Genomic DNA, 26,366 nt, shown 5'->3' with positions numbered 1-26,366 from the left:
TGCGCCACTCTGCTTACATCACCATTATATGAAAAACTAACTGATACCATAATAGCAAATGCTACTTTGCATTAACATAGCAGAGCGTGGTTTTGATCCACGGACCTCTGGGTTATGGGCCCAGCACGCTTCCACTGCGCCACTCTGCTTACATCACCATTATATGAAAAACTAACTGATACCAAAATAGCAAATGCTACTTTGCATTAACATAGCAGAGCGTGGTTTCGATCCACGGACCTCTGGATTATGGGCCCAGCACGCTTCCACTGCTCCACTCTGCTTACATCACCATTATATGAAGAACTAACTGATACCATAATAGCAAATGCTACTTTGCATTAACATAGCAGAGCGTGGTTTTGATCCACGGACCTCTGGGTTATGGGCCCAGCACGCTTCCACTGCGCCACTCTGCTTACATGGTCATGGTATGAACAAACCATCTTATATCAAAATAGCAAGTGCTATTGTGCATTAATTTAGCAGAGCGTGGTTTCAATCCACAGACCTCTGGGTTATGGGACCAGCACGCTTCCACTGCGCCACTCTGCTTACATCACCATTATATGAAAAACTAACTGATACCAAAATAGCAAATGCTACTTTGCATTAACATAGCAAAGAGTGGTTTCGATCCACGGACCTCTGGGTTATGGGCCCAGCACGCTTCCACTGCGCCACTCTGCTTACATGATCATGGTATGAACAAACTAACTTATATCAAAATGGCAAGTGATATTGTGCATTAATTTAGCAGAGCGTGGTTTCAATCCACGGATCTCTGCGTTATGGGCCCTGCACGCTTCCACTGCGCCACTCTGCTTACATGATCATGGTATGAACAAACTAACTTATATCAAAATGGCAAGTGATATTGTGCATTAATTTAGCAGAGCGTGGTTTCAATCCACGGACCTCTGGGTTATGGGCCCAGCACGCTTCCACTGCGCCACTCTGCTTACATGATCATAGTATGAACAAACTAACTTATATCAAAATAGCAAGTGATATTGTGCATTAATTTAGCAGAGCGTGGTTTCAATCCACGGCCCTCTGGGTTATGGGACCAGCACGCTTCCACTGCGCCACTCTGCTTACATCACCATTATATGAAAAACTAACTGATACCAAAATAGCAAATGCTACTTTGCATTAACATAGCAAAGAGTGGTTTCGATCCACGGACCTCTGGGTTATGGGCCCAGCACGCTTCCACTGCGCCACTCTGCTTACATGATCATGGTATGAACAAACTAACTTATATCAAAATAGCAAGTGCTATTGTGCATTAATTTAGCAGAGCGTGGTTTCAATCCACGGACCTCTGGGTTATGGGCCCAGCACCCTTCCACTGCGCCACTCTGCTTACATGATCATGGTATGAACAAACTAACTTATATCAAAATAGCAAGTGATATTGTGCATTAATTTAGCAGAGCGTGGTTTCAATCCACGGACCTCTGGGTTATGGGCCCAGCACGCTTCCACTGCGCCACTCTGCTTACATGATCATAGTATGAACAAACTAACTAATATCAAAATAGCAAGTGCTATTTTGCATTAATTTAGCAGAGCGTGGTTTCGAACCACGGACCTCTGGGTTATGGGACCAGCACGCTTCCACTGCGCTACTCTGCTTACATAACCATTATATGAAAAACTAACTGAAACCAAAATAGCAAATGCTACTTTGCATTAACATAGCAAAGAGTGGTTTCGATCCACGGACCTCTGGGTTATGGGCCCAGCACGCTTCCACTGCGCCACTCTGCTTACATCACCATTATATGAAAAACTAACTGATACCAAAATAGCAAATGCTACTTTGCATTAACATAGCAGAGCGTGGTTTTGATCCACGGACCTTTGGGTTATGGGACCAGCACGCTTCCACTGCGCCACTCTGCTTACATGATCATGGTATTAACAAACTAACTTATATCAAAATAGCAAGTGCTATTGTGCATTAATTTAGCAGAGCGTGGTTTCAATCCACGGACCTCTGCGTTATGGGCCCTGCACGCTTCCACTGCGCCACTCTGCTTACATGATCATGGTATGAACAAACTAACTTATATCAAAATAGCAAGTGATATTGTGCATTAATTTAGCAGAGCGTGGTTTCAATCCACGGACCTCTGGGTTATGGGCCCAGCACGCTTCCACTGCGCCACTCTGCTTACATCACCATTATATGAAAAACTAACTGATACCAAAATAGAAATTGCTACTTTCCATTAACATAGCAGAGCGTGGTTTCGATCCACGGACCTCTGGGTTATGGGCCCAGCACGCTTCCACTGCTCCACTCTGCTTACACAATCATGGTATGAACAAACTAACTTATATCAAAATAGCAAGTGCTATTGTGCATTAATTTAGCAGAGCGTGGTTTCAATCCACGGACCTCTGGGTTATGGGCCCAGCACGCTTCCACTGCGCCACTCTGCTTACATGATCATAGTATGAACAAACTAACTTATATCAAAATAGCAAGTGATATTGTGCATTAATTTAGCAGAGCGTGGTTTCAATCCACGGACCTCTGGGTTATGGGCCCAGCACGCTTCCACTGCGCCACTCTGCTTACATCACCATTATATGAAAAACTAACTGATACCATAATAGCAAATGCTACTTTGCATTAACATAGCAGAGCGTGGTTTTGATCCACGGACCTTTGGGTTATGGGCCCAGCACGCTTCCACTGCGCCACTCTGCTTACATGATCATGGTATGAACAAACTAACTTATATCAAAATAGCAAGTGATATTGTGCATTAATTTAGCAGAGCGTGGTTTCAATCCACGGACCTCTGGGTTATGGGCCCAGCACGCTTCCACTGCGCCACTCTGCTTACATGATCATGGTATGAAGGAACTAACTGATACCATAATAGCAAATGCTACTTTGCATTAACATAGCAGAGCGTGGTTTTGATCCACGGACCTCTGGGTTATGGGCCCAGCACGCTTCCACTGCGCCACTCTGCTTACATCACCATTATATGAAAAACTAACTGATACCAAAATTGCAAATGCTACTTTGCATTAACATAGCAGAGCGTGGTTTCGATCCACGGACCTCTGGATTATGGGCCCAGCACGCTTCCACTGCTCCACTCTGCTTACATCACCATTATATGAAAAACTAACTGATACCATAATAGCAAATGCTACTTTGCATTAACATAGCAGAGCGTGGTTTTGATCCACGGACTTCTGGGTTATGGGCCCAGCACGCTTCCACTGCGCCACTCTGCTTACATGGTCATGGTATGAACAAACCATCCTATATCAAAATAGCAAGTGCTATTGTGCATTAATTTAGCAGAGCGTGGTTTCAATCCACGGACCTCTGGGTTATGGGCCCAGCACGCTTCCACTGCGCCACTCTGCTTACATGGTCATGGTATGAACAAACCATCTTATATCAAAATAGCAAGTGCTATTTTGCATTAATTTAGCAGAGCGTGGTTTCGAACCACGGACCTCTGGGTTATGGGACCAGCACGCTTCCACTGCGCCACTCTGCTTACATCACCATTATATGAAAAACTAACTGATACCAAAATAGCAAATGCTACTTTGCATTAACATAGCAAAGAGTGGTTTCGATCCACAGACCTCTGGGTTATGGGCCCAGCACGCTTCCACTGCGCCACTCTGCTTACATCACCATTATATGAAAAACTAACTGATACCAAAATAGCAAATGCTATTTTGCATTAATTTAGCAGAGCGTGGTTTCGATCCACGGACCTCTGGGTTATGGGCCCAGCACGCTTCCACTGCGCCACTCTGCTTACATCACCATTATATGAAAAACTAACTGATACCAAAATAGCAAATGCTACTTTGCATTAACATAGCAGAGCGTGGTTTTGATCCACGGACCTTTGGGTTATGGGCCCAGCACGCTTCCACTGCGCCACTCTGCTTACATGATCATGGTATGAACAAACTAACTTATATCAAAATAGCAAGTGCTATTGTGCATTAATTTAGCAGAGCGTGGTTTCAATCCACGGACCTCTGGGTTATGGGCCCAGCACGCTTCCACTGCGCCACTCTGCTTACATGATCATGGTATGAACAAACTAACTTATATCAAAATAGCAAGTGATATTGTGCATTAATTTAGCAGAGCGTGGTTTCAATCCACGGACCTCTGGGTTATGGGCCCTGCACGCTTCCACTGCGCCACTCTGCTTACATGATCATGGTATGAACAAACTAACTTATATCAAAATAGCAAGTGATATTGTGCATTAATTTAGCAGAGCGTGGTTTCAATCCACGGACCTCTGGGTTATGGGCCCAGCACGCTTCCACTGCGCCACTCTGCTTACATGATCATGGTATGAACAAACTAACTTATATCAAAATAGCAAGTGATATTGTGCATTAATTTAGCAGAGCGTGGTTTCAATCCACGGACCTCTGGGTTATGGGCCCAGCACGCTTCCACTGCGCCACTCTGCTTACATGATCATAGTATGAACAAACTAACTTATATCAAAATAGCAAGTGATATTGTGCACTAATTTAGCAGAGCGTGGTTTCAATCCACGGACCTCTGGGTTATGGGCCCAGCACGCTTCCACTGCGCCACTCTGCTTACATCACCATTATATGAAAAACTAAATGATACCATAATAGCAAATGCTACTTTGCATTAACATAGCAGAGCGTGGTTTTGATCCACGGACCTTTGGGTTATGGGCCCAGCACGCTTCCACTGCGCCACTCTGCTTACATGATCATGGTATGAACAAACTAACTTATATCAAAATAGCAAGTGATATTGTGCATTAATTTAGCAGAGCGTGGTTTCAATCCACGGACCTCTGGGTTATGGGCCCAGCACGCTTCCACTGCGCCACTCTGCTTACATGATCATGGTATGAAGGAACTAACTTATATCAAAATAGCAAGTGCTATTGTGCATTAATTTAGCAGAGCGTGGTTTCAGTCCACGGACCTCTGGGTTATGGGCCCTGCACGCTTCCACTGCGCCACTCTGCTTACATGATCATGGTATGAACAAACTAACTTATATCAAAATAGCAAGTGATATTGTGCATTAATTTAGCAGAGCGTGGTTTCAATCCACGGACCTCTGGGTTATGGGCCCAGCACGCTTCCACTGCGCCACTCTGCTTACATGATCTTAGTATGAACAAACTAACTTATATCAAAATAGCAAGTGATATTGTGCATTAATTTAGCAGAGCGTAGTTTCAATCCACGGACCTCTGGGTTATGGGCCCAGCACGCTTCCACTGCGCCACTCTGCTTACATGATCATGGTATGAACAAACTAACTTATATCAAAATAGCAAGTGATATTGTGCATTAATTTAGCAGAGCGTGGTTTCAATCCACGGACCTCTGGGTTATGGGCCCAGCACGCTTCCACTGCGCCACTCTGCTTACATGATCATGGTATGAACAAACTAACTTATATCAAAATAGCAAGTGATATTGTGCATTAATTTAGCAGAACGTGGTTTCAATCCACGGACCTCTGGGTTATGGGCCCAGCACGCTTCCACTGCGCCACTCTGCTTACATCACCATTATATGAAAAACTAACTGATACCATAATAGCAAATGCTACTTTGCATTAACATAGTGAAGCGTGGTTTTGATCCACGGACCTTTGGGTTATGGGCCCAGCACGCTTTCACTACGCCACTCTGCTTACATGATCATGGTATGAACAAACTAACTTATATCAAAATAGCAAGTGCTATTGTGCATTAATTTAGCAGAGCGTGGTTACAATCCACGGACCTCTGGGTTATGGGCCCAGCACGCTTCCACTGCGCCACTCTGCTTACATGATCATAGTATGAAAAAACTAACTTATATCAAAATAGCAAGTGATATTGTGCATTAATTTAGCAGAGCGTGGTTTCAATCCACGGACCTCTGGGTTATGGGCCCAGCACGCTTCCACTGCGCCACTCTGCTTACATGATCATGGTATGAACAAACTAACTTATATCAAAATAGCAAGTGATATTGTGCATTAATTTAGCAGAGCGTGGTTTCAATCCACGGACCTCTGGGTTATGGGCCCAGCACGCTTCCACTGCGCCACTCTGCTTACATGATCATGGTATGAACAAACTAACTTATATCAAAATAGCAAGTGATATTGTGCATTAATTTAGCAGAGCGTGGTTTCAATCCACGGACTTCTGGGTTATGGGCCCAGCACGCTTCCACTGCGCCACTCTGCTTACATCACCATTATATGAAAAACTAACTGATACCATAATAGCAAATGCTACTTTGCATTAACATAGTGAAGCGTGGTTTTGATCCACGGACCTTTGGGTTATGGGCCCAGCACGCTTCCACTACGCCACTCTGCTTACATGATCATGGTATGAACAAACTAACTTATATCAAAATAGCAAGTGCTATTGTGCATTAATTTAGCAGAGCGTGGTTACAATCCACGGACCTCTGGGTTATGGGCCCAGCACGCTTCCACTGCGCCACTCTGCTTACATGATCATAGTATGAACAAACTAACTTATATCAAAATAGCAAGTGATATTGTGCATTAATTTAGCAGAGCGTGGTTTCAATCCACGGACCTCTGGGTTATGGGCCCAGCACGCTTCCACTGCGCCACTCTGCTTACATGATCATGGTATGAACAAACTAACTTATATCAAAATAGCAAGTGATATTGTGCATTATTTTAGCAGAGCGTGGTTTCAATCCACGGACCTCTGGGTTATGGGCCCAGCACGCTTCCACTGCGCCACTCTGCTTACATGATCATGGTATGAACAAACTAACTTATATCAAAATAGCAAGTGATATTGTGCATTAATTTAGCAGAGCGTGGTTTCAATCCACGGACTTCTGGGTTATGGGCCCAGCACGCTTCCACTGCGCCACTCTGCTTACATCACCATTATATGAAAAACTAACTGATACCATAATAGCAAATGCTACTTTGCATTAACATAGTGAAGCGTGGTTTTGATCCACGGACCTTTGGGTTATGGGCCCAGCACGCTTCCACTACGCCACTCTGCTTACATGATCATGGTATGAACAAACTAACTTATATCAAAATAGCAAGTGCTATTGTGCATTAATTTAGCAGAGCGTGGTTACAATCCACTGACCTCTGGGTTATGGGCCCAGCACGCTTCCACTGCGCCACTCTGCTTACATGATCATGGTATGAACAAACTAACTTATATCAAAATAGCAAGTGATATTGTGCATTAATTTAGCAGAGCGTGGTTTCAATCCACGGACCTCTGGGTTATGGGCCCAGCACGCTTCCACTGCGCCACTCTGCTTACATGATCATTATATGAAAAACTAACTGATACCATAATAGCAAATGCTACTTTGCATTAACATAGTGAAGCGTGGTTTTGATCCACGGACCTTTGGGTTATGGGCCCAGCACGCTTCCACTACGCCACTCTGCTTACATGATCATGGTATGAACAAACTAACTTATATCAAAATAGCAAGTGCTATTGTGCATTAATTTAGCAGAGCGTGGTTACAATCCACTGACCTCTGGGTTATGGGCCCAGCACGCTTCCACTGCGCCACTCTGCTTACATGATCATGGTATGAACAAACTAACTTATATCAAAATAGCAAGTGATATTGTGCATTAATTTAGCAGAGCGTGGTTTCAATCCACGGACCTCTGGGTTATGGGCCCAGCACGCTTCCACTGCGCCACTCTGCTTACATGATCATTATATGAAAAACTAACTGATACCATAATAGCAAATGCTACTTTGCATTAACATAGTGAAGCGTGGTTTTGATCCACGGACCTTTGGGTTATGGGCCCAGCACGCTTCCACTACGCCACTCTGCTTACATGATCATGGTATGAACAAACTAACTTATATCAAAATAGCAAGTGCTATTGTGCATTAATTTAGCAGAGCGTGGTTACAATCCACTGACCTCTGGGTTATGGGCCCAGCACGCTTCCACTGCGCCACTCTGCTTACATGATCATGGTATGAACAAACTAACTTATATCAAAATAGCAAGTGATATTGTGCATTAATTTAGCAGAGCGTGGTTTCAATCCACGGACCTCTGGGTTATGGGCCCAGCACGCTTCCACTGCGCCACTCTGCTTACATCACCATTATATGAAAAACTAACTGATACCATAATAGCAAATGCTACTTTGCATTAACATAGTGAAGCGTGGTTTTGATCCACGGACCTTTGGGTTATGGGCCCAGCACGCTTTCACTACGCCACTCTGCTTACATGATCATGGTATGAACAAACTAACTTATATCAAAATAGCAAGTGCTATTGTGCATTAATTTAGCAGAGCGTGGTTACAATCCACGGACCTCTGGGTTATGGGCCCAGCACGCTTCCACTGCGCCACTCTGCTTACATGATCATGGTATGAACAAACTAACTTATATCAAAATAGCAAGTGATATTGTGCATTAATTTAGCAGAGCGTGGTTTCAATCCACGGACCTCTGGGTTATGGGCCCAGCACGCTTCCACTGCGCCACTCTGCTTACATGATCATAGTATGAACAAACTAACTTATATCAAAATAGCAAGTGATATTGTGCATTAATTTAGCAGAGCGTGGTTTCAATCCACGGACCTCTGGGTTATGGGCCCAGCACGCTTCCACTGCGCCACTCTGCTTACATGATCATGGTATGAACAAACTAACTTATATCAAAATAGCAAGTGATATTGTGCATTAATTTAGCAGAGCGTGGTTTCAATCCACGGACCTCTGGGTTATGGGCCCAGCACGCTTCCACTGCGCCACTCTGCTTACATGATCATGGTATGAACAAACTAACTTATATCAAAATAGCAAGTGATAGTGTGCATTAATTTAGCAGAGCGTGGTTTCAATCCACGGACTTCTGGGTTATGGGCCCAGCACGCTTCCACTGCGCCACTCTGCTTACATCACCATTATATGAAAAACTAACTGATACCATAATAGCAAATGCTACTTTGCATTAACATAGTGAAGCGTGGTTTTGATCCACGGACCTTTGGGTTATGGGCCCAGCACGCTTCCACTACGCCACTCTGCTTACATGATCATGGTATGAACAAACTAACTTATATCAAAATAGCAAGTGCTATTGTGCATTAATTTAGCAGAGCGTGGTTACAATCCACTGACCTCTGGGTTATGGGCCCAGCACGCTTCCACTGCGCCACTCTGCTTACATGATCATGGTATGAACAAACTAACTTATATCAAAATAGCAAGTGATATTGTGCATTAATTTAGCAGAGCGTGGTTTCAATCCACGGACCTCTGGGTTATGGGCCCAGCACGCTTCCACTGCGCCACTCTGCTTACATGATCATTATATGAAAAACTAACTGATACCATAAAAGCAAATGCTACTTTGCATTAACATAGTGAAGCGTGGTTTTGATCCACGGACCTTTGGGTTATGGGCCCAGCACGCTTCCACTACGCCACTCTGCTTACATGATCATGGTATGAACAAACTAACTTATATCAAAATAGCAAGTGCCATTGTGCATTAATTTAGCAGAGCGTGGTTACAATCCACTGACCTCTGGGTTATGGGCCCAGCACGCTTCCACTGCGCCACTCTGCTTACATGATCATGGTATGAACAAAACTAACTTATATCAAAATAGCAAGTGATATTGTGCATTAATTTAGCAGAGCGTGGTTTCAATCCACGGACCTCTGGGTTATGGGCCCAGCACGCTTCCACTGCGCCACTCTGCTTACATCACCATTATATGAAAAACTAACTGATACCATAATAGCAAATGCTACTTTGCATTAACATAGTGAAGCGTGGTTTTGATCCACGGACCTTTGGGTTATGGGCCCAGCACGCTTTCACTACGCCACTCTGCTTACATGATCATGGTATGAACAAACTAACTTATATCAAAATAGCAAGTGCTATTGTGCATTAATTTAGCAGAGCGTGGTTACAATCCACGGACCCCTGGGTTATGGGCCCAGCACGCTTCCACTGCGCCACTCTGCTTACATGATCATGGTATGAACAAACTAACTTATATCAAAATAGCAAGTGCTATTGTGCATTAATTTAGCAGAGCGTGGTTACAATCCACTGACCTCTGGGTTATGGGCCCAGCACGCTTCCACTGCGCCACTCTGCTTACATGATCATGGTATGAACAAAACTAACTTATATCAAAATAGCAAGTGATATTGTGCATTAATTTAGCAGAGCGTGGTTTCAATCCACGGACCTCTGGGTTATGGGCCCAGCACGCTTCCACTGCGCCACTCTGCTTACATCACCATTATATGAAAAACTAACTGATACCATAATAGCAAATGCTACTTTGCATTAACATAGTGAAGCGTGGTTTTGATCCACGGACCTTTGGGTTATGGGCCCAGCACGCTTTCACTACGCCACTCTGCTTACATGATCATGGTATGAACAAACTAACTTATATCAAAATAGCAAGTGCTATTGTGCATTAATTTAGCAGAGCGTGGTTACAATCCACGGACCCCTGGGTTATGGGCCCAGCACGCTTCCACTGCGCCACTCTGCTTACATGATCATGGTATGAACAAACTAACTTATATCAAAATAGCAAGTGATATTGTGCATTAATTTAGCAGAGCGTGGTTTCAATCCACGGACCTCTGGGTTATGGGCCCAGCACGCTTCCACTGCGCCACTCTGCTTACATGATCATAGTATGAACAAACTAACTTATATCAAAATAGCAAGTGATATTGTGCATTAATTTAGCAGAGCGTGATTTCAATCCACGGACCTCTGGGTTATGGGCCCAGCACGCTTCCACTGCGCCACTCTGCTTACATGATCATGGTATGAACAAACTAACTTATATCAAAATAGCAAGTGATATTGTGCATTAATTTAGCAGAGCGTGGTTTCAATCCACGGACCTCTGGGTTATAGGCCCAGCACGCTTCCACTGCGCCACTCTGCTTACATGATCATGGTATGAACAAACTAACTTATATCAAAATAGCAAGTGATATTGTGCATTAATTTAGCAGAGCGTGGTTTCAATCCACGGACTTCTGGGTTATGGGCCCAGCACGCTTCCACTGCGCCACTCTGCTTACATCACCATTATATGAAAAACTAACTGATACCATAATAGCAAATGCTACTTTGCATTAACATAGTGAAGCGTGGTTTTGATCCACGGACCTTTGGGTTATGGGCCCAGCACGCTTCCACTACGCCACTCTGCTTACATGATCATAGTATGAACAAACTAACTTATATCAAAATAGCAAGTGATATTGTGCATTAATTTAGCAGAGCGTGGTTTCAATCCACGGACCTCTGGGTTATGGGCCCAGCACGCTTCCACTGCGCCACTCTGCTTACACGATCATGGTATGAACAAACTAACTTATATCAAAATAGCAAGTGATATTGTGCATTAATTTAGCAGAGCGTGGTTTCAATCCACGGAACTCTGGGTTATGGGCCCAGCACGCTTCCACTGCGCCACTCTGCTTACATGATCATAGTATGAACAAACTAACTAATATCAAAATAGCAAGTGCTATTTTGCATTAATTTAGCAGAGCGTGGTTTCGATCCACGGATCTCTAGGTTATGGGCCCAGCACGCTTCCACTGCGCCACTCTGCTTACATGATCATAGTATGAACAAACTAACTTATATCAAAATAGCAAGTGCTATTTTGCATTAATTTAGCAGAGCGTGGTTTCGATCCACGGACCTCTGGGTTATGGGCCCATCACGCTTCCACTGCGCCACTCTGCTTACATGATCATAGTATGAACAAACTAACTTATATCAAAATAGCAAGTGCTATTTTGCATTAATTTAGCAGAGCGTGGTTTCGATCCACGGACCTCTGGGTTATGGGACCAGCACGCTTCCACTGCGCCACTCTGCTTACATCACCATTATATGAAAAACTAACTGATACCAAAATAGCAAATGCTACTTTGCATTAACATAGCAAAGAGTGGTTTCGATCCACGGACCTCTGGGTTATGGGCCCAGCACGCTTCCACTGCGCCACTCTGCTTACATCACCATTATATGAAAAACTAACTGATACCAAAATAGCAAATGCTATTTTGCATTAATTTAGCAGAGCGTGGTTTCGATCCACGGACCTCTGGGTTATGGGCCCAGCACGCTTCCACTGCGCCACTCTGCTTACATCACCATTATATGAAAAACTAACTGATACCAAAATAGCAAATGCTACTTTGCATTAACATAGCAGAGCGTGGTTTTGATCCACGGACCTTTGGGTTATGGGCCCAGCACGCTTCCACTGCGCCACTCTGCTTACATGATCATGGTATGAACAAACTAACTTATATCAAAATAGCAAGTGCTATTGTGCATTTATTTAGCAGAGCGTGGTTTCAATCCACGGACCTCTGGGTTATGGGCCCAGCACGCTTTCACTGCGCCACTCTGCTTACATGATCATGGTATGAACAAACTAACTTATATCAAAATAGCAAGTGCTATTGTGCATTAATTTAGCAGAGCGTGGTTTCAATCCACGGACCTCTGGGTTATGGGCCCAGCACGCTTCCACTGCGCCACTCTGCTTACATGATCATGGTATGAACAAACTAACTTATTTCAAAATAGCAAGTGATATTGTGCATTAATTTAGCAGAGCGTGGTTTCAATCCACGGACCGCTGGGTTATTTTCCCAGCACGCTTCCACTGCGCCACTCTGCTTACATGATCATAGTATGAACAAACTAACTAATATCAAAATAGCAAGTGCTATTTTGCATTAATTTAGCAGAGCGTGGTTTCGATCCACGGACCTCTGGGTTATGGGCCCAGCACGCTTCCACTGCGCCACTCTGCTTACATGATCATAGTATGAACAAACTAACTTATATCAAAATAGCAAGTGCTATTTTGCATTAATTTAGCAGAGCGTGGTTTCGAACCACGGACCTCTGGGTTATGGGACCATCACGCTTCCACTGCGCCACTCTGCTTACATCACCGTTATATGAAAAACTAACTGATACCATAATAGCAAATGCTACTTTGCATTAACATAGTGAAGCGTGGTTTTGATCCACGGACCTTTGGGTTATGGGCCCAGGACGCTTCCACTACGCCACTCTGCTTACATGGTCATGGTATGAACAAACTAACTTATATCAAAATAGCAAGTGCTATTATGCATTAATTTAGCAGAGCGTGGTTTCAATCCACGGACCTCTGGGTTATGGGCCCAGCACGCTTCCACTGCGCCACTCTGCTTACATGATCATGGTATGAACAAACTAACTTATATCAAAATAGCAAGTGATATTGTGCATTAATTTAGCAGAGCGTGGTTTCAATCCACGGCCCTCTGGGTTATGGGCCCAGCACGCTTCCACTGCGACACTCTGCTTACATGATCATAGTATGAACAAACTAACTTATATCAAAATAGCAAGTGCTATTTTGCATTAATTTAGCAGAGCGTGGTTTCGATCCACGGACCTCTGGGTTATGGGACCAGCACGCTTCCACTGCGCCACTCTGCTTACATCACCATTATATGAAAAACTAACTGATACCAAAATAGCAAATGCTACTTTGCATTAACATAGCAAAGAGTGGTTTCGATCCACGGACCTCTGGGTTATGGGCCCAGCACGCTTCCACTGCGCCACTCTGCTTACATCACCATTATATGAAAAACTAACTGATACCAAAATAGCAAATGCTATTTTGCATCAATTTAGCAGAGCGTGGTTTCGATCCACGGACCTCTGGGTTATGGGCCCAGCACGCTTCCACTGCGCCACTCTGCTTACATCACCATTATATGAAAAACTAACTGATACCAAAATAGCAAATGCTACTTTGCATTAACATAGCAGAGCGTGGTTTTGATCCACGGACCTTTGGGTTATGGGCCCAGCACGCTTCCACTGCGCCACTCTGCTTACATGATCATGGTATGAACAAACTAACTTATATCAAAATAGCAAGTGCTATTGTGCATTAATTTAGCAGAGCGTGGTTTCAATCCACGGACCTCTGGGTTATGGGCCCAGCACGCTTCCACTGCGCCACTCTGCTTGCATGATCATGGTATGAACAAACTAACTTATTTCAAAATAGCAAGTGATATTGTGCATTAATTTAGCAGAGCGTGGTTTCAATCCACGGACCGCTGGGTTATTTTCCCAGCACGCTTCCACTGCGCCACTCTGCTTACATGATCATAGTATGAACAAACTAACTAATATCAAAATAGCAAGTGCTATTTTGCATTAATTTAGCAGAGCGTGGTTTCGATCCACGGACCTCTGGGTTATGGGCCCAGCACGCTTCCACTGCGCCACTCTGCTTACATGATCATAGTATGAACAAACTAACTTATATCAAAATAGCAAGTGCTATTGTGCATTTATTTAGCAGAGCGTGGTTTCAATCCACGGACCTCTGGGTTATGGGCCCAGCACGCTTCCACTGCGCCACTCTGCTTACATGATCATGGTATGAACAAACTAACTTATATCAAAATAGCAAGTGCTATTGTGCATTAATTTAGCAGAGCGTGGTTTCAATCCACGGACCTCTGGGTTATGGGCCCAGCACGCTTCCACTGCGCCACTCTGCTTGCATGATCATGGTATGAACAAACTAACTTATTTCAAAATAGCAAGTGATATTGTGCATTAATTTAGCAGAGCGTGGTTTCAATCCACGGACCGCTGGGTTATTTTCCCAGCACGCTTCCACTGCGCCACTCTGCTTACATGATCATAGTATGAACAAACTAACTAATATCAAAATAGCAAGTGCTATTTTGCATTAATTTAGCAGAGCGTGGTTTCGATCCACGGACCTCTGGGTTATGGGCCCAGCACGCTTCCACTGCGCCACTCTGCTTACATGATCATAGTATGAACAAACTAACTTATATCAAAATAGCAAGTGCTATTGTGCATTAATTTAGCAGAGCGTGGTTTCAATCCACGGACCTCTGGGTTATGGGCCCAGCACGCTTCCACTGCGCCACTCTGCTTACATGATCATAGTATGAACAAACTAACTAATATCAAAATAGCAAGTGCTATTTTGCATTAATTTAGCAGAGCGTGGTTTCGATCCACGGACCTCTAGGTTATGGGCCCAGCACGCTTCCACTGCGCCACTCTGCTTACATGATCATAGTATGAACAAACTAACTTATATCAAAATAGCAAATGCTACTTTGCATTAACATAGCAGAGCGTGGTTTTGATCCACGGACCTTTGGGTTATGGGCCCAGCACGCTTCCACTGCGCCACTCTGCTTACATGATCATGGTATGAACAAACTAACTTATATCAAAATAGCAAGTGCTATTGTGCATTTATTTAGCAGAGCGTGGTTTCAATCCACGGACCTCTGGGTTATGGGCCCAGCACGCTTCCACTGCGCCACTCTGCTTACATGATCATGGTATGAACAAACTAACTTATATCAAAATAGCAAGTGCTATTGTGCATTAATTTAGCAGAGCGTGGTTTCAATCCACGGACCTCTGGGTTATGGGCCCAGCACGCTTCCACTGCGCCACTCTGCTTGCATGATCATGGTATGAACAAACTAACTTATTTCAAAATAGCAAGTGATATTGTGCATTAATTTAGCAGAGCGTGGTTTCAATCCACGGACCGCTGGGTTATTTTCCCAGCACGCTTCCACTGCGCCACTCTGCTTACATGATCATAGTATGAACAAACTAACTAATATCAAAATAGCAAGTGCTATTTTGCATTAATTTAGCAGAGCGTGGTTTCGATCCACGGACCTCTGGGTTATGGGCCCAGCACGCTTCCACTGCGCCACTCTGCTTACATGATCATAGTATGAACAAACTAACTTATATCAAAATAGCAAGTGCTATTGTGCATTAATTTAGCAGAGCGTGGTTTCAATCCACGGACCTCTGGGTTATGGGCCCAGCACGCTTCCACTGCGCCACTCTGCTTACATGATCATAGTATGAACAAACTAACTAATATCAAAATAGCAAGTGCTATTTTGCATTAATTTAGCAGAGCGTGGTTTCGATCCTCGGACCTCTAGGTTATGGGCCCAGCACGCTTCCACTGCGCCACTCTGCTTACATGATCATAGTATGAACAAACTAACTTATATCAAAATAGCAAGTGCTATTTTGCATTAATTTAGCAGAGCGTGGTTTCGATCCACGGACCTCTGGGTTATGGGCCCAGCACGCTTCCACTGCGCCACTCTGCTTACATGATCATAGTATGAACAAACTAACTTATATCAAAATAGCAAGTGCTATTTTGCATTAATTTAGCAGAGCGTGGTTTCGATCCACGGACCTCTGGGTTATGGGACCAGCACGCTTCCACTGCGCCACTCTGCTTACATCACCATTATATGAAAAACTAACTGATACCAAAATAGCAAATGCTACTTTGCATTAACATAGCAAAGAGTGGTTTCGATCCACGGACCTCTGGGTTATGGGCCCAGCACGCTTCCACTGCGCCACTCTGCTTACATCACCATTATATGAAAAACTAACTGATACCAAAATAGCAAATGCTATTTTGCATTAATTTAGCAGAGCGTGGTTTCGATCCACGGACCTCTGGGTTATGGGCCCAGCACGCTTCCACTGCGCCACTCTGCTTACATCACCATTATATGAAAAACTAACTGATACCAAAATAGCAAATGCTACTTTGCATTAACATAGCAGAGCGTGGTTTTGATCCACGGACCTTTGGGTTATGGGCCCAGCACGCTTCCACTGCGCCACTCTGCTTACATGATCATGGTATGAACAAACTAACTTATATCAAAATAGCAAGTGCTATTGTGCATTAATTTAGCAGAGCGTGGTTTCAATCCACGGACCTCTGGGTTATGGGCCCAGCACGCTTCCACTGCGCCACTCTGCTTACATGGTCATGGTATGAACAAACTAACTTATTTCAAAATAGCAAGTGATATTGTGCATTAATTTAGCAGAGCGTGGTTTCAATCCACGGACCGCTGGGTTATTTTCCCAGCACGCTTCCACTGCGCCACTCTGCTTACATGATCATAGTATGAACAAACTAACTAATATCAAAATAGCAAGTGCTATTTTGCATTAATTTAGCAGAGCGTGGTTTCGATCCACGGACCTCTGGGTTATGGGCCCAGCACGCTTCCACTGCGCCACTCTGCTTACATGATCATGGTATGAACAAACTAACTTATATCAAAATAGCAAGTGCTATTGTGCATTAATTTAGCAGAGCGTGGTTTCAATCCACGGACCTCTGGGTTATGGGCCCAGCACGCTTCCACTGCGCCACTCTGCTTACATGGTCATGGTATGAAAAAACTAACTTATTTCAAAATAGCAAGTGATATTGTGCATTAATTTAGCAGAGCGTGGTTTCAATCCACGGACCGCTGGGTTATTTTCCCAGCACGCTTCCACTGCGCCACTCTGCTTACATGATCATAGTATGAACAAACTAACTAATATCAAAATAGCAAGTGCTATTTTGCATTAATTTAGCAGAGCGTGGTTTCGATCCACGGACCTCTGGGTTATGGGCCCAGCACGCTTCCACTGCGCCACTCTGCTTACATGATCATAGTATGAACAAACTAACTTATATCAAAATAGCAAGTGCTATTTTGCATTAATTTAGCAGAGCGTGGTTTCGAACCACGGACCTCTGGGTTATGGGACCATCACGCTTCCACTGCGCCACTCTGCTTACATCACCGTTATATGAAAAACTAACTGATACCATAATAGCAAATGCTACTTTGCATTAACATAGTGAAGCGTGGTTTTGATCCACGGACCTTTGGGTTATGGGCCCAGGACGCTTCCACTACGCCACTCTGCTTACATGGTCATGGTATGAACAAACTAACTTATATCAAAATAGCAAGTGCTATTGTGCATTAATTTAGCAGAGCGTGGTTTCAATCCACGGACCTCTGGGTTATGGGCCCAGCACGCTTCCACTGCGCCACTCTGCTTACATGATCATGGTATGAACAAACTAACTTATATCAAAATAGCAAGTGATATTGTGCATTAATTTAGCAGAGCGTGGTTTCAATCCACGGCCCTCTGGGTTATGGGCCCAGCACGCTTCCACTGCGACACTCTGCTTACATGATCATAGTATGAACAAACTAACTTATATCAAAATAGCAAGTGCTATTTTGCATTAATTTAGCAGAGCGTGGTTTCGATCCACGGACCTCTGGGTTATGGGACCAGCACGCTTCCACTGCGCCACTCTGCTTACATCACCATTATATGAAAAACTAACTGATACCAAAATAGCAAATGCTACTTTGCATTAACATAGCAAAGAGTGGTTTCGATCCACGGACCTCTGGGTTATGGGCCCAGCACGCTTCCACTGCGCCACTCTGCTTACATCACCATTATATGAAAAACTAACTGATACCAAAATAGCAAATGCTATTTTGCATCAATTTAGCAGAGCGTGGTTTCGATCCACGGACCTCTGGGTTATGGGCCCAGCACGCTTCCACTGCGCCACTCTGCTTACATCACCATTATATGAAAAACTAACTGATACCAAAATAGCAAATGCTACTTTGCATTAACATAGCAGAGCGTGGTTTTGATCCACGGACCTTTGGGTTATGGGCCCAGCACGCTTCCACTGCGCCACTCTGCTTACATGATCATGGTATGAACAAACTAACTTATATCAAAATAGCAAGTGCTATTGTGCATTAATTTAGCAGAGCGTGGTTTCAATCCACGGACCTCTGGGTTATGGGCCCAGCACGCTTCCACTGCGCCACTCTGCTTGCATGATCATGGTATGAACAAACTAACTTATTTCAAAATAGCAAGTGATATTGTGCATTAATTTAGCAGAGCGTGGTTTCAATCCACGGACCGCTGGGTTATTTTCCCAGCACGCTTCCACTGCGCCACTCTGCTTACATGATCATAGTATGAACAAACTAACTAATATCAAAATAGCAAGTGCTATTTTGCATTAATTTAGCAGAGCGTGGTTTCGATCCACGGACCTCTGGGTTATGGGCCCAGCACGCTTCCACTGCGCCACTCTGCTTACATGATCATAGTATGAACAAACTAACTTATATCAAAATAGCAAGTGCTATTGTGCATTTATTTAGCAGAGCGTGGTTTCAATCCACGGACCTCTGGGTTATGGGCCCAGCACGCTTCCACTGCGCCACTCTGCTTACATGATCATGGTATGAACAAACTAACTTATATCAAAATAGCAAGTGCTATTGTGCATTAATTTAGCAGAGCGTGGTTTCAATCCACGGACCTCTGGGTTATGGGCCCAGCACGCTTCCACTGCGCCACTCTGCTTGCATGATCATGGTATGAACAAACTAACTTATTTCAAAATAGCAAGTGATATTGTGCATTAATTTAGCAGAGCGTGGTTTCAATCCACGGACCGCTGGGTTATTTTCCCAGCACGCTTCCACTGCGCCACTCTGCTTACATGATCATAGTATGAACAAACTAACTAATATCAAAATAGCAAGTGCTATTTTGCATTAATTTAGCAGAGCGTGGTTTCGATCCACGGACCTCTGGGTTATGGGCCCAGCACGCTTCCACTGCGCCACTCTGCTTACATGATCATAGTATGAACAAACTAACTTATATCAAAATAGCAAGTGCTATTGTGCATTAATTTAGCAGAGCGTGGTTTCAATCCACGGACCTCTGGGTTATGGGCCCAGCACGCTTCCACTGCGCCACTCTGCTTACATGATCATAGTATGAACAAACTAACTAATATCAAAATAGCAAGTGCTATTTTGCATTAATTTAGCAGAGCGTGGTTTCGATCCACGGACCTCTAGGTTATGGGCCCAGCACGCTTCCACTGCGCCACTCTGCTTACATGATCATAGTATGAACAAACTAACTTATATCAAAATAGCAAATGCTACTTTGCATTAACATAGCAGAGCGTGGTTTTGATCCACGGACCTTTGGGTTATGGGCCCAGCACGCTTCCACTGCGCCACTCTGCTTACATGATCATGGTATGAACAAACTAACTTATATCAAAATAGCAAGTGCTATTGTGCATTTATTTAGCAGAGCGTGGTTTCAATCCACGGACCTCTGGGTTATGGGCCCAGCACGCTTCCACTGCGCCACTCTGCTTACATGATCATGGTATGAACAAACTAACTTATATCAAAATAGCAAGTGCTATTGTGCATTAATTTAGCAGAGCGTGGTTTCAATCCACGGACCTCTGGGTTATGGGCCCAGCACGCTTCCACTGCGCCACTCTGCTTGCATGATCATGGTATGAACAAACTAACTTATTTCAAAATAGCAAGTGATATTGTGCATTAATTTAGCAGAGCGTGGTTTCAATCCACGGACCGCTGGGTTATTTTCCCAGCACGCTTCCACTGCGCCACTCTGCTTACATGATCATAGTATGAACAAACTAACTAATATCAAAATAGCAAGTGCTATTTTGCATTAATTTAGCAGAGCGTGGTTTCGATCCACGGACCTCTGGGTTATGGGCCCAGCACGCTTCCACTGCGCCACTCTGCTTACATGATCATAGTATGAACAAACTAACTTATATCAAAATAGCAAGTGCTATTGTGCATTAATTTAGCAGAGCGTGGTTTCAATCCACGGACCTCTGGGTTATGGGCCCAGCACGCTTCCACTGCGCCACTCTGCTTACATGATCATAGTATGAACAAACTAACTAATATCAAAATAGCAAGTGCTATTTTGCATTAATTTAGCAGAGCGTGGTTTCGATCCTCGGACCTCTAGGTTATGGGCCCAGCACGCTTCCACTGCGCCACTCTGCTTACATGATCATAGTATGAACAAACTAACTTATATCAAAATAGCAAGTGCTATTTTGCATTAATTTAGCAGAGCGTGGTTTCGATCCACGGACCTCTGGGTTATGGGCCCAGCACGCTTCCACTGCGCCACTCTGCTTACATGATCATAGTATGAACAAACTAACTTATATCAAAATAGCAAGTGCTATTTTGCATTAATTTAGCAGAGCGTGGTTTCGATCCACGGACCTCTGGGTTATGGGACCAGCACGCTTCCACTGCGCCACTCTGCTTACATCACCATTATATGAAAAACTAACTGATACCAAAATAGCAAATGCTACTTTGCATTAACATAGCAAAGAGTGGTTTCGATCCACGGACCTCTGGGTTATGGGCCCAGCACGCTTCCACTGCGCCACTCTGCTTACATCACCATTATATGAAAAACTAACTGATACCAAAATAGCAAATGCTATTTTGCATTAATTTAGCAGAGCGTGGTTTCGATCCACGGACCTCTGGGTTATGGGCCCAGCACGCTTCCACTGCGCCACTCTGCTTACATCACCATTATATGAAAAACTAACTGATACCAAAATAGCAAATGCTACTTTGCATTAACATAGCAGAGCGTGGTTTTGATCCACGGACCTTTGGGTTATGGGCCCAGCACGCTTCCACTGCGCCACTCTGCTTACATGATCATGGTATGAACAAACTAACTTATATCAAAATAGCAAGTGCTATTGTGCATTAATTTAGCAGAGCGTGGTTTCAATCCACGGACCTCTGGGTTATGGGCCCAGCACGCTTCCACTGCGCCACTCTGCTTACATGGTCATGGTATGAACAAACTAACTTATTTCAAAATAGCAAGTGATATTGTGCATTAATTTAGCAGAGCGTGGTTTCAATCCACGGACCGCTGGGTTATTTTCCCAGCACGCTTCCACTGCGCCACTCTGCTTACATGATCATAGTATGAACAAACTAACTAATATCAAAATAGCAAGTGCTATTTTGCATTAATTTAGCAGAGCGTGGTTTCGATCCACGGACCTCTGGGTTATGGGCCCAGCACGCTTCCACTGCGCCACTCTGCTTACATGATCATGGTATGAACAAACTAACTTATATCAAAATAGCAAGTGCTATTGTGCATTAATTTAGCAGAGCGTGGTTTCAATCCACGGACCTCTGGGTTATGGGCCCAGCACGCTTCCACTGCGCCACTCTGCTTACATGATCATAGTATGAACAAACTAACTAATATCAAAATAGCAAGTGCTATTTTGCATTAATTTAGCAGAGCGTGGTTTCGATCCTCGGACCTCTAGGTTATGGGCCCAGCACGCTTCCACTGCGCCACTCTGCTTACATGATCATAGTATGAACAAACTAACTTATATCAAAATAGCAAGTGCTATTTTGCATTAATTTAGCAGAGCGTGGTTTCGATCCACGGACCTCTGGGTTATGGGCCCAGCACGCTTCCACTGCGCCACTCTGCTTACATGATCATAGTATGAACAAACTAACTTATATCAAAATAGCAAGTGCTATTTTGCATTAATTTAGCAGAGCGTGGTTTCGATCCACGGACCTCTGGGTTATGGGACCAGCACGCTTCCACTGCGCCACTCTGCTTACATCACCATTATATGAAAAACTAACTGATACCAAAATAGCAAATGCTACTTTGCATTAACATAGCAAAGAGTGGTTTCGATCCACGGACCTCTGGGTTATGGGCCCAGCACGCTTCCACTGCGCCACTCTGCTTACATCACCATTATATGAAAAACTAACTGATACCAAAATAGCAAATGCTATTTTGCATTAATTTAGCAGAGCGTGGTTTCGATCCACGGACCTCTGGGTTATGGGCCCAGCACGCTTCCACTGCGCCACTCTGCTTACATCACCATTATATGAAAAACTAACTGATACCAAAATAGCAAATGCTACTTTGCATTAACATAGCAGAGCGTGGTTTTGATCCACGGACCTTTGGGTTATGGGCCCAGCACGCTTCCACTGCGCCACTCTGCTTACATGATCATGGTATGAACAAACTAACTTATATCAAAATAGCAAGTGCTATTGTGCATTAATTTAGCAGAGCGTGGTTTCAATCCACGGACCTCTGGGTTATGGGCCCAGCACGCTTCCACTGCGCCACTCTGCTTACATGGTCATGGTATGAACAAACTAACTTATTTCAAAATAGCAAGTGATATTGTGCATTAATTTAGCAGAGCGTGGTTTCAATCCACGGACCGCTGGGTTATTTTCCCAGCACGCTTCCACTGCGCCACTCTGCTTACATGATCATAGTATGAACAAACTAACTAATATCAAAATAGCAAGTGCTATTTTGCATTAATTTAGCAGAGCGTGGTTTCGATCCACGGACCTCTGGGTTATGGGCCCAGCACGCTTCCACTGCGCCACTCTGCTTACATGATCATGGTATGAACAAACTAACTTATATCAAAATAGCAAGTGCTATTGTGCATTAATTTAGCAGAGCGTGGTTTCAATCCACGGAAATCTGGGTTATGGGCCCAGCACGCTTCCACTGCGCCACTCTGCTTACATGGTCATGGTATGAAAAAACTAACTTATTTCAAAATAGCAAGTGATATTGTGCATTAATTTAGCAGAGCGTGGTTTCAATCCACGGACCGCTGGGTTATTTTCCCAGCACGCTTCCACTGCGCCACTCTGCTTACATGATCATAGTATGAACAAACTAACTAATATCAAAATAGCAAGTGCTATTTTGCATTAATTTAGCAGAGCGTGGTTTCGATCCACGGACCTCTGGGTTATGGGCCCAGCACGCTTCCACTGCGCCACTCTGCTTACATGATCATAGTATGAACAAACTAACTTATATCAAAATAGCAAGTGCTATTTTGCATTAATTTAGCAGAGCGTGGTTTCGAACCACGGACCTCTGGGTTATGGGACCATCACGCTTCCACTGCGCCACTCTGCTTACATCACCGTTATATGAAAAACTAACTGATACCATAATAGCAAATGCTACTTTGCATTAACATAGTGAAGCGTGGTTTTGATCCACGGACCTTTGGGTTATGGGCCCAGGACGCTTCCTCTACGCCACTCTGCTTACATGATCATGGTATGAACAAACTAACTTATATCAAAATAGCAAGTGCTATTGTGCATTAATTTAGCAGAGCGTGGTTTCAATTCACGGACCTCTGGGTTATGGGCCCAGCACGCTTCCACTGCGCCACTCTGCTTACATGATCATGGTATGAACAAACTAACTTATATCAAAATAGCAAGTGATATTGTGCATTAATTTAGCAGAGCGTGGTTTCAATCCACGGACCTCTGGGTTATGGGCCCAGCACGCTTCCACTGCGACACTCTGCTTACATGATCATAGTATGAACAAACTAACTTATATCAAAATAGCAAGTGCTATTTTGCATTACATTAATTTAGCAGAGCGTGGTTTCGATCCACGGACCTCTGGGTTATGGGCCCAGCACGCTTCCACTGCGCCACTCTGCTTACATGATCATAGTGTGAACAAACTAACTTATATCAAAATAGCAAGTGCTATTTTGCATTAATTTAGCAGAGCGTGGTTTCGATCCACGGACCTCTGGGTTATGGGACCAGCACGCTTCCACTGCGCCACTCTGCTTACAACACCATTATATGAAAAACTAACTGATACCAAAATAGCAAATGCTACTTTGCATTAACATAGCAAAGAGTGGTTTCGATCCACGGACCTCTGGGTTATGGGCCCAGCACGCTTCCACTGCGCCACTCTGCTTACATCACCATTATATGAAAAACTAACTGATACCAAAATAGCAAATGCTATTTTGCATTAATTTAGCAGAGCGTGGTTTCGATCCACGGACCTCTGGGTTATGGGCCCAGCACGCTTCCACTGCGCCACTCTGCTTACATCACCATTATATGAAAAACTAACTGATACCAAAATAGCAAATGCTACTTTGCATTAACATAGCAGAGCGTGGTTTTGATCCACGGACCTTTGGGTTATGGGCCCAGCACGCTTCCACTGCGCCACTCTGCTTACATGATCATGGTATGAACAAACTAACTTATATCAAAATAGCAAGTGCTATTGTGCATTTATTTAGCAGAGCGTGGTTTCAATCCACGGACCTCTGGGTTATGGGCCCAGCACGCTTTCACTGCGCCACTCTGCTTACATGATCATGGTATGAACAAACTAACTTATATCAAAATAGCAAGTGCTATTGTGCATTAATTTAGCAGAGCGTGGTTTCAATCCACGGACCTCTGGGTTATGGGCCCAGCACGCTTCCACTGCGCCACTCTGCTTACATGGTCATGGTATGAACAAACTAACTTATTTCAAAATAGCAAGTGATATTGTGCATTAATTTAGCAGAGCGTGGTTTCAATCCACGGACCGCTGGGTTATTTTCCCAGCACGCTTCCACTGCGCCACTCTGCTTACATGATCATAGTATGAACAAACTAACTAATATCAAAATAGCAAGTGCTATTTTGCATTAATTTAGCAGAGCGTGGTTTCGATCCACGGACCTCTGGGTTATGGGCCCAGCACGCTTCCACTGCGCCACTCTGCTTACATGATCATGGTATGAACAAACTAACTTATATCAAAATAGCAAGTGCTATTGTGCATTAATTTAGCAGAGCGTGGTTTCAATCCACGGACCTCTGGGTTATGGGCCCAGCACGCTTCCACTGCGCCACTCTGCTTACATGGTCATGGTATGAACAAACTAACTTATTTCAAAATAGCAAGTGATATTGTGCATTAATTTAGCAGAGCGTGGTTTCAATCCACGGACCGCTGGGTTATTTTCCCAGCACGCTTCCACTGCGCCACTCTGCTTACATGATCATAGTATGAACAAACTAACTAATATCAAAATAGCAAGTGCTATTTTGCATTAATTTAGCAGAGCGTGGTTTCGATCCACGGACCTCTGGGTTATGGGCCCAGCACGCTTCCACTGCGCCACTCTGCTTACATGATCATAGTATGAACAAACTAACTTATATCAAAATAGCAAGTGCTATTTTGCATTAATTTAGCAGAGCGTGGTTTCGAACCACGGACCTCTGGGTTATGGGACCATCACGCTTCCACTGCGCCACTCTGCTTACATCACCGTTATATGAAAAACTAACTGATACCATAATAGCAAATGCTACTTTGCATTAACATAGTGAAGCGTGGTTTTGATCCACGGACCTTTGGGTTATGGGCCCAGGACGCTTCCTCTACGCCACTCTGCTTACATGATCATGGTATGAACAAACTAACTTATATCAAAATAGCAAGTGCTATTGTGCATTAATTTAGCAGAGCGTGGTTTCAATCCACGGACCTCTGGGTTATGGGCCCAGCACGCTTCCACTGCGCCACTCTGCTTACATGATCATG

The 26,366-nt window shown here is 44.0% G+C and overlaps 1 non-coding gene across 1 annotated transcript; it reads right to left on the bottom strand.

The window, feature by feature from the left end:
* Window positions 1-10,935: 10,935 nt before the first annotated feature.
* TRNAI-UAU (transfer RNA isoleucine (anticodon UAU)) lies at window positions 10,936-11,007 on the bottom strand. The gene has a single exon. It is a non-coding gene; the product is annotated as a tRNA-Ile (tRNA).
* Window positions 11,008-26,366: the final 15,359 nt, after the last annotated feature.

Source organism: Phalangium opilio, unplaced genomic scaffold (assembly GCF_054372755.1).
Source record: "Phalangium opilio isolate 3A_F unplaced genomic scaffold, DU_Popi_V2 ptg000060l_1, whole genome shotgun sequence".
In the NCBI taxonomy this organism is placed as follows: domain Eukaryota; kingdom Metazoa; phylum Arthropoda; class Arachnida; order Opiliones; family Phalangiidae; genus Phalangium; species Phalangium opilio.
The sequence above is the reverse complement of the archived record's forward strand: the minus strand, read 5'-3'. Positions and strand labels throughout refer to the sequence as shown.